The sequence below is a fragment of the Bacillus rossius genome, chromosome 8 (assembly GCF_032445375.1).
Source record: "Bacillus rossius redtenbacheri isolate Brsri chromosome 8, Brsri_v3, whole genome shotgun sequence".
Classification (NCBI taxonomy): domain Eukaryota; kingdom Metazoa; phylum Arthropoda; class Insecta; order Phasmatodea; family Bacillidae; genus Bacillus; species Bacillus rossius.
In genome coordinates this window covers 42,252,464-42,270,266 of record NC_086336.1, presented here as the reverse complement: position 1 = coordinate 42,270,266, position 17,803 = coordinate 42,252,464, and positions in this window count along the sequence as shown.

Below are 17,803 nucleotides of genomic sequence, written 5' to 3'. Positions count from 1 at the left end.
CTTACAGTAGTGGCATCTAGCGGTGTGGAGTAGATACAATATAGCTAGAAAGCATGGCAGGAACGTGACTCGCGCGTCACCAATGCTAATTAGCTAGGGTTTCCCAAGTTGCCCTGACACGATGATGTTGTGCGTATGCAATGATGGCAAGAAAGATTTTATCTTTGAATATATATACTGTATAGAAGTCGTGAGTGGATAGGATTAACTCTACGTTTTTCAGAAGCGTATGATGAGCAGCTTGGGAACTTCACCGCTGCAGTGCGCTGCCGTAACGCCCTGCATCGTCTTAGTTGTTATTTACACGTTAGATCGCAGCTCTGTCGCCCACTGTCATTCCCCGCACCCCTCACCTATCATACACTGCATCTCGAGGTCGTTCAGTGGGAGGGGGAAGGGGTGTTTGAAGAGTTCGACACTTGTCCGCTAGGGACCACCACAAGTCGATGCCCTGGAGATGGTGGCGATTGCGGCGGTGAATTAATCAACTACCTCAAAACCGTATTAGAAATTTTAACCTGGGCTGGCGACTTCTATACAGTATATATATTCAAAGATTTTATACAATATGAGTCTTTTAAAAGAGGTTCTCTTGGAACAAGTTTTTAGTAAATGTGACAACAACCTACCAAGAAGGGAGGATATTTACAGCCATGGGCGTAGATCCGGGGGGGGGGGGGGGGGGGAAGAAATAAGAAGCCCCTCACTGAGGAGGTTCGGTTTCATTTTTAAAAGCCTGACTGTGAAACGGGCTTGATGTCGAAACTATGCTTCATGGAAAAAAATTCCTACATACGTTAAAGTGTTCTGCTTATTGCGTGCACGTAGGCCAAAATATGGCCAGTGCACAACATACAAGCACACCATCCAGAGATGTCTTGTGTCGGTAAACCCCACGTGCAGAACTCTCGACCCACGCGGGCCTTCCCCCCCCCCCCCCCCCCCCCCATCCTCGCCCACGACCCACGGCTGGTCAACCCTTGCGTATCCTACAGAGATTTGCGTCCCTGTTTACAGCACCACCTATAGGTAGGTTCTGTATTTCCTCACTCATTCTTTTCACACGTGTTCTTCAGGGCCTCTTTCAAAAGAATCAGCCTGCGAATGGCTAAACGTTTATTGAAGTAAAGTAGTTTACTGTCGCAAGAGTAAAATCTCAATCACAGGGTAGGTAAATAAAGTGAGTAGGTAACGGAGTTAACGTGAGTAAAGTATGAATCGTGTGAAACGAATTTCGCTTGATGGCACGGAATTTCAAGGGGGGGGGGATGTTTTGAATTGAAACATATTTACAGCCGGTTACAGGTGGCAGAAGCAGCATTTGATTTCGTCTACTTTCCAATGCTTTTGTAGACGTCTATATACTTGCTCATACTTTTGCATAGTTTTGCAACTCGTAATTCTCAACTCTAAACCCTCAACTCTGAAGTAGGATCCGGTGTTAAAATCATAGTTGTGGTAAATTGTACAAACATTTCCAATAGAGCTATGTATCATATTTTAGCTGGCATGATCCCATGAAGTGAAGACATGGACAGGCACTAGTAAATAAATATATATTTTAAAGCATGATTACGCGTGTTTCAAATATTAGAGTACCCTTAATATTTCCTATCCCTCGTCTCTGTGAAACTTCAATTGTAACGCAAGTGTTGGTCACGCACTTCACCCTCCCCCCCCCCCTTTTTTTTTAACGCGTTGCTTTGCCGTGAAGCGTGTGTGTGTATATGTGCATATGTGTGTGTTTCTATACAGTTTGGAAAGTCAGAGAAGTTGAAAGTGGCCAGGGAAAGTCAGGGAATTTACTATAGAACATGGAAAATATATGGAAATTCCTCAGTGATAGTAATTTGGTGAGTAAATTTCATGCACTGGTATACCGTCACCCAGGCTTTAAAGAAATAATTATTGTTTCCAGGTGGTGTTTCAAAGCATAGCACACTGTAAAATGGCGTATGCAAGGTTCTGTTTGACCTAGTACAGCTATATGGAGATGGTGGAGGCTGGATTGTCTTTATTTCATTCAGAATTACGCAAAATAATTAAATTATTGTAGTGGTGCTCTACATATATATTTCAGTCCAGTGGTACCTGTTTTTTTTTCTAGTGGATTATACTTCACATTTTCACATTTTGTATTTCCTTCAAATTGTTTTGGCGTTCGATTACACGGAAAAATCGATAATCCGGCATTGTCGTAGCCCCAAAAAAGAGACGGATTAAATACCATTCACGGTTTCTGTTTCTACCGGAGTCATACCTTTGTCAAACAAGTCGAAAACATATCACAAGAGTTTTGTTACACTCGGAAAAAATTAACAGATTTATTATTTTTTATATAAGCTGTTTAACTTTAATGCGTTATGTACATTCCCACGTTACATTTTCTCACACATTTCATTAGGCCCGTTCTACAACGGCACGGAAACTGAGACGGATCCACCTGAACATTTCACTATCGCGTCTGCTGCTTGCACAAAGCACGGAAACATAACAAATGGCAACCAATGAGATTGCATTTAAATATTACGAAATATTAATTTAAATTTTAAAAAAAATTCTTCGAGATCATAGCACGGACAGAATTTACATATATAATAAAAAATAATCGACAAATTAATAATATAACACAAGACATTCTTGTACTTGAAACAATTTTGAACGTATCTAGAACATAAACAAACACGTCTACAACCGCAGCCAAGTACTCGGTTTCTATTGGTCGCACGGAGCGACGTAAACGGAAGAGCTCAGTATTTCCGAGCTAATCCATACGGGTTCGTCTACGTATGCGTGCCGCTGTAGAAACTCTGTACCGGTAGATCCGTCTCCGTTTACGTGAACCCGTCTCCGTTTCCATGTCATTGTATAACCGGCTGTATGACTAGGGGCATGTATTTTTTTTGCGAAAAATTCTAATCGCTTATTAGATTGCTATAAAGTATGCCTGCTCTAACATTTATTTCCTTGTAATTGGCGTCCGTCTGCAATAGAAGCCTTTGCCCTATTTAACTCGGCCAGTCAGGCGCATTTGATTCCACGCTGGTTTGGTGAGATGACAGTAGACATGTGCCAGAAATAAACCGAGGCAACCGCGAAACAAAGACAATGCTACAAAATTTTAACACGCAGTTGGCTTTACTTATGACTATAGCTAACAGTCTATCTAAGTAATTCGTTGTTCTCCCCTTTATTCAGTGTTTACCCAACATTTAATTTACTGCTTGCTAACGCCTGCGATGCAGGTAACTTGCCGAACATAAGTGCGCTGCTCATTGCGGCGTTGAAGGAAGTTAGAATGTATGTAGCTAAATAAACCGAGCGAGTAAGAGTTTCACATGTGAACCGAGAGTTCTGTACAGTACAGAATATTTAATGGTTTTATTTGTTGTTTAAAGAGTTATATTTTTAACACCTGTTGGTTTTACCAAATTTTCGAAACAGAAAAGTTATTTGAGCTATCCCGTTTGTATCTGTTCAGGAAAAGTGTGGAGGGGGGGAAATGTTCCGCTATCCTCGTACGGATTTTTTTTGTTATTAATTTATTTCAAAACAGTAATTATTCCTTTAATTTTAAATTTCAAAAGGCGAGAGTTACAAAGTACGTGAATTGAGCCCCGTGGTATACAGCAGAGCTTCAGATAAAACCACGTTTTTTAAAAACTGCTCAAAATATCATAGTGTCTGTTTAGTAACATCAATTAAGAATACGCTGAGGACGTTTAAGTAGTCCTCTTTTTGTATTTCATTTTTAGCTGTACTTTTATAAGAGTGATCATGGCTAATATGCGTATTTTCAGAGTAATATTTAGGCATGGCATGCTGTACAGATTCTTGAAAGCACTCAAGGGACTTGCATTATAACTTCATATTCATTTATCTGCCAAATAATGTTATGGTTACCGCTCAAATAACATATTCGCCCTATACACGACGTAAAAACTGCGCGTAAGTCCACAGTCTTGCTCTTAGAGGCGATATCGTGCTAGAAGCACCAACAAGCGTCGCACTTATGTATCATCCCGTCTCACTATCACAAATAAACACATAACTAGGCGGGTCGCTTACCCAAAGTAATTTTTCTGTCATACAAATTTACACTGAACTTGGTACAGCTGTTAAAAGTGGTTTTGCTTATCCCATGTGTCAACCGAAAATGACGGTTTGACAGTTGATAGCGCAAATAAAACTATATAATAAACCTATGATGTGTTTACAAACGGAACAGTTTTTATGCAAGAGAATGAAAAAAATTGGATATTATTATTTTTTTTTTGTAATGCATTCAAACGAAGCGATGCAGCATTGCTCGTCAACAAGGGTTTTTTTTTTTTTCAACGCCATTCTACCACGCGGGACCTGAAAGTAACGCGTGGCTCGATTTGTTTACGAAGCAGTTGGAATTCGTGTCACGGTACAACGAACGTCCAAAAGAAGAAACGTATAAGAAGGAAGACTCGTAGTTCAAAGGCCAGTTGGGTAAGAGATGTTTCGCTTTCAAAATACGTTCGCAAACACCGAAGTGCGCGCTTTATTGGAATTTTTATACTTCCGGCTGATGGATGGAGACGGGTTGTTTTTTTTCTTCTTTCTTTTCTATCTTGATAAAAGTACGTTTTGGAGCACCGAATTTATATTCAAACTCTCTCTCTCTCTCTCTCTCTCTCTCGCTCTCTCTTCCTTTTGCCTACCACCGGCTATTCATCCGCTTTCCTTACAACAAACTTCACAAATTCCCTTCTATTCAGGCCGTCCCCGATTCCATCCGACACCCATCCGTTGTCGGGATGTGTATATATCATCCGTCTCTGACGAGCCGCCCATGCGCCATTCTCCCCCCCCCCCCCCCCCCCCCCTCTTCATCCGCTGGACAAGTATCCGTCATCCCGTCTCAGACGGAACAACGCTTGCCACCTGTTGAAACACGGACATCCTTCCCCCCCGCAAGCGCGGCGGTTATTGTCATCATCGGTGCTTTCATGTTTCACTACAACGTCGAGCGATTCTTTTTGAACTGTTCGCTCCCTGCAGATTAATTTTTCAAACAGAATTCCGCGACAAATATTTCAAAAAAAAAAATCTGTGTTTACGTATGTAGCTCTTTAAAAGTTATAATTCTTTTTTTTTAATTTAAGACACTGAACTGTTTTGAAATTTATTGTAACAAAAAATTAATTAATTAAATAAATATTCAAAATTCAATATCGATACAAAAATGTGTATAAATTTATTTGATTCATTAATATAATAGGAATTAATTTTATTAGTACTGAAAATAAATTAAATGCTTAACGTTTATTCTAATTTGTTAATTTTAAATGCATAATAAATAATAATTTATCATTTCTAATGTAAATAAATTATACACATGGGAACATAACGTAACTTGTATAAATAAATTCAAAAATACACTTTAAAAAGTATATAAACACAGTTTATATCATTAATATTTGCACTAAATAAATGTTTTTAATTGTATGGAAAAGTATTAAATATCAATCCCTAAATTTCTGAACGCGACTCACACCTAGTTCCACACCCGCCTCCAGAATTCGCTACCGGAGCCACTGCGTTGACTTCGAATCATTCGATTTGCAGAGCGAAAGATTATATAATGAAACGTCTCCAATGAAAACTACAAAAACTTGAAAAAATACCAAACCCCGGCTTGGACATAATTTTTGACAAGGAATTGTATTAAAATTTTTAAAATTCATTAAAAAGTTAAATTATATAGTTACCTCGCACGTTATATGACAAAGATAGACTAAATAATTAAGTGCTAAACGGTAGTCGTTCTACTATAAGATTTTATTTTGTTACCTACGCGAATTCGTGGAAATACATTTCCTAACATAGTACGTAATTTATTTAATATTACTTTAAGTAAAAATAGAGGCTATAGGCTTACCTAGTATGAAATAATCAATCCAAAGTACTGAGCTATGTATTTAATAATATTATAGCAATACTATAAACACATAAAATGTATTCATATATATCTGCTTAAAACACTAATCGTAATTTTAAAAAAAAATTCAAAATGTTACCCGTCGAGTTTCGTAACATGTTCCTTCAACTTATTAATCACGTACTATACTACTGCGCCACGAAGCCTGACAAGAAGTTGAAAGGAGAATATTATTATACTTGCTGTAATACCAGTATCCTTAGGTTTTTTTAACTTTAAATTGCCCTTTAATATGACTATTTGAGTTTTACAAAATATATTCCAGGGTAGTTTCACTATGGCAAAGTTTAATTTGGCAGACCAATACGTTTGGCATGTCTCCTATTTTTATAAATTAAAAAAAAGTTACTTTTTGGGTTTATGTTCAACACGTGAACCCGCCATCTTCCTGTGAAAATTTCGTAGAATGGTGCGTGCGCATCGTAAAAATTCACTCTCTTCTTTTTTTTTTCCATAACGCTCCTAGAGAAGTACAACTTGAAAAATATCTCAAGCTACCTATATGTTGTGGATACAAAACATTTTTTAAAAAATGTTAAAAATCACACCGATCCTTACAAATTGCATGCGCGATACTTGAAATGAAGACGTGGGAGTATGTCACGACACGTCCAGCCGAGTGTAGGTTTTGGAGGTCCCGAGTTAGATTCCCGAGAGAGTAATATTAGTGTGTTAGTTTTAAGAGAAGGTTTAGGTAGGTCGACATCAGGTAGTGGTAAACACCAGTTTAAAATAAGTCGTAAGAATCTGGTTATTTAAGCAGGATTTCAAAAAACATAAAACGCAATTAACATTCACATTATTTCTCTTTAAACCACAACCCAATTTTGTTGTTGCTTTATTTTCGAATTATTTAACGTACTTTAAGGGGACATAGTTTTCTTTTATGTGCATGCTTCATCCTAAAATTAAAGAAAAGAATGCACTGAAGAGAAAATTTGTTTGCTTAAAATAGTCAATGAGACTCTGTCAACCAATTGTATCCGAGTATTCGGACACTGAAACGGCGATGCGATTTTTTTTTTTTTAGGAGCTGCAGGTTTAACGCGTTCACAATAGCATATTTAACCAATAAATCTTTCGAGAACAAATGCAATTACAACCATTTGTGAATAGCGCTTTTAAAACGCAACTCGATCGTTTTTTTCACTGTTTCGACTGATAAGTAAGTCCATTTCGGCAGTGCCAGTATCTATCGTTAACGAAATGTGCGAAATGAGACGGGGCACATTTTGTTGGAGAGGAGGGGAGAAATAGGGTTATGGATGTGCTTTGTTTGTTTGTAATTTTTTTTTTCTCGCGCATTCATGGGGTGCAAAAAAAAAAGAATTTTGCTATTCACACAAGAATCCCCCTCATATTTATTTTTATTCGATGAATCACGTACACGTACGTACATGCGCTCGCTGCGAATGAATACGAGCAGGTAGGATCTGATTAAACAAAATGGTGATTGTGCCGTATTGTAGCTGTAGTCCAATCTTTTTCAACCACTATGTATGTGAAGAGAGCGAAAAACGTACTTTTTTTTTTGCAACTTTTCATTAGTTTTTTTCTTCAGTTTTCCCGTTAGCTGGGGAGAGGGGGGAGGGCATCGAAACACACATATGGCGGCAGGAGTTAAAATGAATTCGTGTTATCAAACCAATCAATTGGGTGCTAACAACTTCCTTGTTTACACAGGGCCCGCGCTACCGATCGAACATTTTATATGCATTTGTATCCGCACGGGTATATATATGTATCAACGGTTTCTACTTATTAGGATTCTCTTCGTGAATAAAATTGACTTATGCAGCTTAAAGAAGAATTGTTTTTAAAAAAACATTGAGCAAACAATGAAAGTTAAAATAATTTATTCTTATTTTCAATAAAAAAAAATCATGGAGTACTGACAAGAAGTAAACTTGATAGTCACTAGCAGCCGTATTCGATGCTGCTAATTGATATAACGTACTATGTACGCTTATTTTTTCTATTCACAAATATGTATTTTAACGCATTAAGTTAAAACTTATCGACACTTAAGTTTACTACTATAGTTCACAGCCCCCAGGGATCTTGACCACGACCAACGAACCATAAAATAGGAGTTTCAGAGATCAACTGATAAAATAAGGATACTCATTCGATGTTAAACATGTTAACAATGTTACACATATGGTGTATAGTAGTATGTCCGGGCACTGGCGCTGGCGCGTGGAGCCGGGAGCCGACCGCCATCTTGGATTGAGACGTCACGGCGTCCATCTTGGATGACCTTGACCTTTGATCTTTAAATTAGCCCAAATTAGCCAAAATTTAACCAAAAATCGCCAAAATTTCGATTTTGTTTGGAAAAAAACCGTCCAAACTTCTCAAAAAATTCAAAAATTAGGATTTCGAAAAACCTCAAAATACTTTTTGCCTTAGAAAGAACACAATGTCCTATAAACGGCTTAAGCATTCGTGTCTAAATCCTCCGATAAGCCATTTCTAGGAATAAGGATACCATGACCGCCATCTTGGATTATGATGTCACCGTTGCAATTTACGTTACGGTCGCCATCTTTAAAATCCATAATTATTATGTTAGGGAATCGGGAAAAAATTTCAAATTTATAAAAAATAAATAATCGAATTTAATAATAAAAATTTAATAAAAAATTATTTCGAAAAAATTAAATGTACACCTGGAGTCCTCGGTTCGAACCCGACGAGGTCAAAAAAATTTATGTCAGGTCCTTCCTCCACGGAAGCTGCCTGCAGACTGATCTTCCACCACTTATGTCAAGGTATATGTATCGTCAGCAAATATGACATGTCCGCCATCTTGAAAATCTATATTTACTATCCGATTTTAATGAAAAAAAGTTTTAAAATTTATAAAATAAATAAATATTTTTTTAATAAAAAATCTTTTTAAAAAACGTTGCATATTTCGTTACGACCGACATCTTGAAAATCAGTAATTTCAATGCTAGGAATTCCGAAAAAAATCCAAAAATTATTTTAAAAATTGTCTACTTCAAATGTTTAGTTATTTAAACGTTTTTGATCCTCGGTTCGATTCCCATCGAGAGTAAACCAGTGATTAATTAATGTATTTAAAAAATTCTCAATAAAAAGTAATAAAAACCTCTTACAGCACACCCATCATTTTGAATTATGTCACCACTGTATCATTATCGTTACAGACGCCATCTTGAAAATATTTAATTATTATACGATTTTAATGAAATAAAGTTCAAAATTAATCAAATAATTAACTTATTAGAATACTGATTGATTATATCGATTCCAGTCCTTGGTTCGAAACCGGTAAGAGCAAAAAATAAAAAACTACAGATCCTTCCTCCATGGAAGCAACCTACAGACTAACCTACCAGTACCAATAACAAGGTAGGCCCTATATATCGTCAGCTGGTATAATGTCATGTCTGCCATCTTGCCTTCGTCTGCTAGAGTGTGCTGATGCCATGTTAGTATTATTTTATGTTCACCATACCTTTGACCTCAACTGTTGGTATATAACTTTGACCTTGACCTTGAAATTTGACCTTGAACTTGAAATTTGACCTTGACCTTGAAATTTTACTTTAAGCTTGAAATTTGACTTTGACCTTTACGACCATCATGGGTCCGACATTTTGTGTTCAGTACATGTTACCAGTAGCTACCACCTGCTAGAGGACATTGCCACCAATTGTTTCTGGCTGCTGGAGACACCATCTTGTGTGTGTACTCTTCTTATAGAGTGAATTACTATCATGCTAGTTTTATTCTAACCTGCTAGAACGCAGTAATCATTTATTATTACTGAGGTGCCCACCATCTTGAAATTTGGGGCGCCATCTTGGAATCGTGTAATTATTTAGCTAGAAATTCGGGAAAAAATCCAAAATTCACCAAAAAAAAATTACAACGAATCTACAAATTAATTCGATCGGTTCCTGTCCTTGGTTCGATACTTGACCAGTGACAAGTGTAACTAAATATTAAATAAATTTTAGATTATGTTTTCCATTACCTTTCGCGGATTTTATTAATCATTCACTCTACATAAATAAAACTCAAGACAATATACCTGTCCGACGAATTAAGTACATTGTCGCATTACCTAACATGTAAGTCTAGTTTTTTTATAATCTGAATAACCTCTAAACCGTTCATGTACAAAGTCTTACATAAAGGCCAAGTGTCTCAGGATCACGAGACCGAGTCATAAACAATATCAGACGTATAGGCTAGTCATTTCCGGACCTCATGAACTTCTTCGTCGTTAGCTAATTACAGTCAATTAGACCATCGTGAAAATTTTTATAAACACTAAAGGACCAAGAGACCTTGTAAAATGTTTTAGCAACACCAAGAGGTTTTGAAATTATCATGTTCGTCCGTCAAACGGTTTAAATTATCAGGTTTTTGACGGACGGGTGGAATTTTTCGGGCCACAGGTTTGACTGATGGTCACGTGATCGACGGAGGGTGACCGAACATACAGGACCCACGGACTAATTGTAATTCCGGCTTAACTCTCCATCTTAATTATAGTTTAGCACTGCTAGTTAAGGCACGGGTCAGGTCAGGTAGATGGTCCGAAGGAAGAGTTTGGCTGGGCGGAATAGTAACGGCCATACGACGGTCGGATGCGCATTGATATTTTGGACGGTGCTGGGTTTGGTAACTAGTGACGCATGCGCCTCTGATGGTGGGTGACTGCTATCGCCGGTCAGCGTCCAGTCAGTTCCTGAAACCTGTAGGTAAGTAAAGACGATGCTAAATTAAAGTCATCAACTAAATATGTTTAAATTCCTATGAATTATTACTAACTATCAACTCAATAATGTTGTAAATAATAGGGGGCTGGTTATATCGGGCCTCACCCCAGAAAGGATAGAGTGACAATGATGCCTATCCATAATATGTAAAATCTACGCATTCACATAACAACCATTTCTGGGAAAGGGGGGAAGGGATTTCCCGCACGTGTTTTGTATTTTTTTTTTAGGGGAGTAGGAGAATGAGGGAGAAGGCGTCTCTGTGTAAAAAAAAAAAGTACAATGTTTGAATAACCTTGAGTGGTAAGTGGTCTGGCAACGTGAAACTGCCTTGGCTTAATGAAACCTGGCTCATCTCAATCAGCGAGCGCAAACTCATCTCCCCCATACTCCTTCCACCCCCATCTGCCGGTGACTGTTTGCCCCCGGTCTGATCAACACGTGCAATTTGCTACCCTCTCCCCACCCCTCCGCACAGGCAACTTTCCCCTTTGCGACGCTAGCCACGTCGCAACCACGGTCGTGGTCTGAGCCACGATTGTTTAGCGGGTTTCGTTTATCCGCGGGCTGGTCTCGTCTGTTTTTCACAGAGCGAGTCTGAAATCGACCGTCTCAGGTTCATCCCGACAAAATAAATCGAAAACCTTCTAAACGACTTAAGGTCGGGTGGTGTATCTGGCCAAGGGCGCCCATACACGGTGGCAGGGGGGGGGGGTGGTGTCCCCCCCCCCCTAGCTTTCAGGGAAGGAAAAAATATATATAGTGTAGTCAGGTGTTTTACTTTAAAGAAAATTATTTAATTCGGTATTATGTAGAAGTGGTTCAACACGAAGATATTATTGTATATCGTTTTTTACATGTCTACTTCATTTTTTATGTTAGTTGAAGCATTAGTTTCTGCTGCTGCAATATAAGGTGTTGTGTACAGGGAGAAAATGCGGGCAAGCTCAACGCCCGTGGCGAGTCATTCCCCTTCGTAATCCTGCCCAAGCTCACGCGATAACACAACACAACAGATTTAGACCAGTCAGAGTTAGACGACGCGACAATTGACATGTGCTTGCAGACGGCGAAATGTTTTGCTACTTTTTCGTCATAATAATGTGTATGTTCACAAATAACATCTCAAAACAGAGATTTTTCAATAGTCTTTAGGTCTACAGTTTTATGCATCTGGTCTAGATTTAGTTTAGTGTAGTCAGTCAGTATAAATAACTTAAGTGTAAATAAATCAGAGAAAAGTGTAAAGATAAAAACCATTGTTATTAGCCTATGTACTGTTCTACTGTTTCATAGTTTTCCTCATTCGTCACATCCGCTCAGAATATTCACAATTTTTAAGGTAAGCTTACACCATTAAAGTTACTCAAATAAGAATTATTGTTGAGAAAAGTCTACAACGTAAAATTTATGTTGGAATTTTGAATTTAGAGGAAAACCTTTTTTTTTCCTTCAAAAGTGTTTAAAAGGATAAGGATTCCGCTACCTTCAGTAGACTCGGAAGCAATTCACACTGGAATCCCGATTTTACGTACGCTCATGGTCGCTTGGATTGCATTCGTAAAATCGTTATCTTCATAAAATTTTAAACACCCCACCCTCTGAAGATACATTTTATAATTTATTGAACGGAATATATATAATATTAAATAGTAAAAACAATGACTGCCGTCTGCCCTCTGCCCTCCCCTGCGTTCCCCTTTTTATTTTTTAACATTCCATAACTTGCCTCATTGCACGAGTGATATAAAGTGACCTCACAGCGACTAACCACAGTTGCACCACGCATTGCATCATGTTAACTATTGTGTGGTGACAGATACATCAATACTGACCTGCTAGAAAATTTTCAAAAGCAGAGAGAAAGCAATGACGAATTCAAAACCATTTTCAAGGCAGTAAAAGAAGATTGTAATGAGCTTGACATAGATATAAAAATCCTAATATTGGCTGGAAGGTAGACCCACAGATGTAACGTGAATGTCCAGTGCTCATCACCTGAAGACTATTTCAAAGTTGCAATTTACAATCCGTACATGGATTCTATAATTATGTCACTTACTACAAGATTTGAAAGAGATAAAGGCATACCTTTCAAAGGTGGAATTCTTCACCCACATTTGATGAAAAAGGATACGAAAGAAGATTTCATGAGAGACATAAAAAGTTTGCAAAAGTTTTATCAAATCGACAACTTGGAAGCAGAAGCCAGATTATGGTATGACGTCTGGACGAATAAGGAATGTTTGAAAAAAAAACAAAGCTCCATGATATACTTTCAGAAACAATGTTTTACCCAGCAGTAAGGAGACTGCTTATATTCTACCAAACCATACCCCCCACAACTTGCACAATAGAGCGTTCTTTCAGCACACTGCGTAAAGTGAAGACGTGGCTGAGAAGTACTACTGGCGAGGACCGTCTGTCCAGCTTGTGCCTTCTAAGTGTCCACAGGAAAAGAGTGAAAAACCCTGGTTTCGAGGACAAAGTGCTTGACTTTTTCGGCAAGAAGAAAATAAATTTACAGTTTGCTTTTTCAGATAAATATTAGAGTCAAATCCGTAATCAAACTTATGCATAATAATGTATCTTAAAATTTGCTTTTTATGTCAATACCAGTGAAAAATCGTGTGATGTGTGCATTTTTAATTTGTTTTCTGTATTAAATTATGAAGGTAGAGAAGCATAAGATACTGAAAACTAAATTCTTATACTTTATTCCTACTTAACAATTCTGTTAACTTAAATTAGGTTAATCCTCTATGATTGTGTTTAGACACTGATATGAAATTCCTCTTTTTTATCTTTGCTTGTTTCATAAAATGTTCATATTTTATAAATAACCCATTGAAATTCATGTGTTAAACAATAAATTTAATTATTATAAGAAGATGACCTTGTAAGAAAGTTAATGATTGGCTAGCATATCCAGTGAATAGCGATAGCTAGGACATTCAGCTTGTTTTGTGTTTTGACATCTGAAAGTCGTTTAAATAGCAAAGGAAAAGTACTTTCTTTAGAATGGAGTAGTATTCGTTTTACCACGGTTTTGTAGAGACATCGTTATTTAGCCTAGCTACTTCTGATTATCCACGAGATATCAATTTTGCAAGATTTTATTATAGTTTCGACTGACATTCAAGTTTTTACTAATAAATCAATGTGGCAGAAGTAGTATTAATGAATTAGATTATTGTGACATCAAATTTGAATCATCGTATGCGATAAACTGCAACCACGATTGGGTTTATTCACGATATATTGCTTGCTTTGAAACGAACTATAAAATTTTCACAACGGAAACGAATGAAACCAGTCAACTAAGTTTACAGCCTGCAAGACTGATTACTGACGCTGTTCAACGTGCTGTAATGCCAGCGATCAACATTTTTGACTGAAGAGAATCGAGCTGAGGAGAAGAATTTCTGCAAGTTCATATCAAAACCGCTCCAGCCGGAAGGAAGGAAGGCCAACGATTGACCGGCAATGGTGATATAGAAGCAGTTGAGGGCGCCGTGTTTCACACAGAACTTCGAAGTCGACCATTGGTGCGTACCGAACAAGACCTTTCCCACTGCGAGGAAGGAAGCAGCGGCAGTGAGCAGCCATAGTTCCCGGACCACGCACAGCTGTGTTGCAGAGCCAGAGGTCATCTGTATCGTCATACTTTCGCATGTACTGACGGAGGTTGGTTATCGTCGTATTGAATAGCATTTGAACAATTTTCGAGAGTCCCTTGAACTATCGATTATCAAGTAGGTAACTAAATTATTTTCTTTTCATATAATCTGAGATCACACTAATTTTCCAGAAGTTCATCATCGATTTAATTTTATTGTGAATAATTTTTGGCATGAACTAAATTTTAATTTGTTCTAACTATAATGTTGATTTTGTGTCTGATCAGATGGAATTAGAAGTTGCTGTTTGATAATAACTTAACTTTGCAATTTACTTTTGAGAATTTACCTTGTCCCTTAAGTGTAGTTCATATCCAGTGGTCCAATTTGCTGACACCATTGAGCAAAAATAGCCGTAAGCACTGTTTAAAGGCACTCATTGATATGATTTGAGTTGATAATATTAAATTGAGATTGAAGTTACATGATTTGAAACAATTCCTTGTGATAGTACCTAACTTTATCTTATTTGAATATTGTAAACAGATTTCACATTTGTAATTTGAAGCTTTACTATCACTAAATAAACTTCTATTCCTCGACTACTGAATCCATCTGTGCTAATTATAAATGATAAGCAATTATGATTCATATTGAAACATACTAATATTCATTTAACTGTGAACGAGGGAATATTTTGTGTGATACAATATCGCCGTGGTAAAGGTAAACAACAGTTGAAAATTTAAAAAAATGTTTGAAACAATTTTTGACTATAATTATAAGCATAGTTCAGGCGTTAAATTTAAAAACAACTATTTTCTTACTGTGATAACATATTTAAATTGTTTCTCTCCCAAAGTTAAATCTTTTGACCAACACGTTTTAAACTTTATAATTATTTTAATTTAATTTGCACGCAACATTTATTTAGGGGTAAAGAGAGCAATAAGTTGAAGGACTATATTCTTGATATTTGTGTACCCGAGACGCTGCAAAAGTATAAGGACTGTATTCCTGCATTTGTGTTGCTAAAAATTCACTTGTTTCAATAAAATAGTTAATATTTAATTGATAAAGTAGCCAATAAAGTTTTTTATGGCGAATGAGTACTGTGGTCAAGTATTTTAGTAACAGGACAAAAATTTTTAACAGGGTCAGAACTGGAACTATTTTATGGCTAGTAACAAGCTGCAGTTAGTCTTCCAAAATATTAAAAATACTTCATACCCCTAAGTCTGCCCCCCCCCCCCCCCTTCAAATTATCATATGGGCGCCCTTGTATCTGGGCCATGATTTTACAATGTAGGCGTGTAGGTTATAACTTTGTACTTACCTCTACTTTTTGTAAACTTATATTATACAATTTTCTTCTTTAAAATATACCTACCCCTTTTACAGTCCTCAAGGGTGGGATCTCGTAAAATGGTATAAAAATGTTTAGATTTATTAAGTTTAACATTTTTATCCAATACTGTAAGTCCTGCTTAATTAATTTTTAAGATTTTTTTTTTTTTTAAATAAAAGGAAGCTTACATATTTTAATTCCCGTTATGGACAAAAAACATTAAAATATACAATACATAACTCTATATGCCTGCATCCCATTCTTTGTGTATTACCTCTAATTCTAGCATTTTCTGAATTATGGATGTTTCTTCTTAAAATTGACTTACACCTTCGTGGTAGAATTTTACGTAGTGGTAAAAAATGGAGTTGATAGTTTTGGTATGTTTATTATTGTTACCCAATATATTTATTGCTCAATTAAATTTTATCAAAATCAGTCAAGAAATTTTTGATTTATGCCCAAACAAATACAAACTAACACAACAAAATTTTTAAAAACTCCATTTCTGAGTTCTAAAGAATGTTAATAGCTATTCCCAAATGATTTTTTTTTTTGCACTATCACCTACTCAACAGACTTTTTACCTTAAAAAGTTTCATATTAGTATAGATGACACTTTTCAAACTGTTCATACAGCTATATAAATAATTTTGGCACTAATGAGGGAACAGATATGTACAACATAATGAATTACCTAAATCTAAACTGGTAACCATTAACACACTTAAAATGTTTGTTTCCTTAAAATAACATTTTTCTTTAAATAAAACTTTTAAAATTATACATAAAAATCTATCTAAGTAAGTTTACACCTAATAAAGGAACACATGTGTTAAGTATGATGCTTTTGATTTAAATTGTTATTTATCAACCCCCCTCGAAAATACTTTATTCCTTATGTCTAAACAATGTTTTTTTCTGCTTATTGCATACATGTTGGCTAAAATATGTTCAAATAAAACAAGCACCCTATCCAGAGATGTGTCAGTTAACCCCATGTGCACTACTCTCGGGGGCCGCGTAAGCCCTACACATTTGTGCACCTGGCAGAGTTTATTAAAAATAAAATTTCTGAATAATTGATGAAAACAACTGAAACAATGTCCACACTTATAAGAGAATACACATATCCAAATATGTATACACCTTTCAAAACCATTGTTAAATTTTTCGTTGAAATGATTTTGTTAGTAAAATAATGGATTTTATTAAAGTAATACACCTGAAACTATTGATAAATACTATCTAAATAATTTGAACACTAATGGAAGAATACTTGTATGTAATAACATTTAATTTGAAACAAATTTCTATTTATTAACATCCATGTTCCTTGTAAGTACCAGTTTTCACTAAAAATAACACTTCTGAATTACTGTATTAAATAATTATACAATAATTTTTAATGAGGTACTTATATGCAATTATCACTACATATGAAGGGGAAAAAACTGGGTTCATAAGGGATAGCCAAATTAATTAATTATACAGTTTTATTCATTACTAATGTATACACTATAAATTTAATTATTGCACTCAAGATTTATGTCCAAAACCATTAGTCTCACACTGATCCTTGAAACATCAACACTTTCCACTAGAGTTTGGCTCGAGGAAGGGCAGTGTGCAGGGAGCGGAGAGGGGTGGGTAGCGAGGACCCTTGACATCCGGCCAGGAACGAGTGGCATGCCTTATGTCAATGAACGGCGCGTGACATCAGTGGCCGTGTGTGGTCATCAGCCCGCTCCGAACTGGCATAAATCGCGGTCTTGTCTCTCGCGTTCATAACACTATATTAATTAATAAATAAAAACTGTTTTTCATTTTCCCTATGAAATAATTGTTCCTAAAATATATTTTTTTATTTAAAATTTATCATACATCTAACTACCCACATAATTTTGATACTAATTGTGGATTACATATACCTATGCAATAGTAAGCATTTAATCAAAACCTTTTATTTTAATCTTGAAAAGGTTTTCCTACTAAATTAATGGTGTTTATTTCAAACACATTATGGATTTATTTTTCAAAACTTTCTTGATGATTTAAATATGAATGAAAAAAAAAAATATGTGTAATAATATGCATATAACCA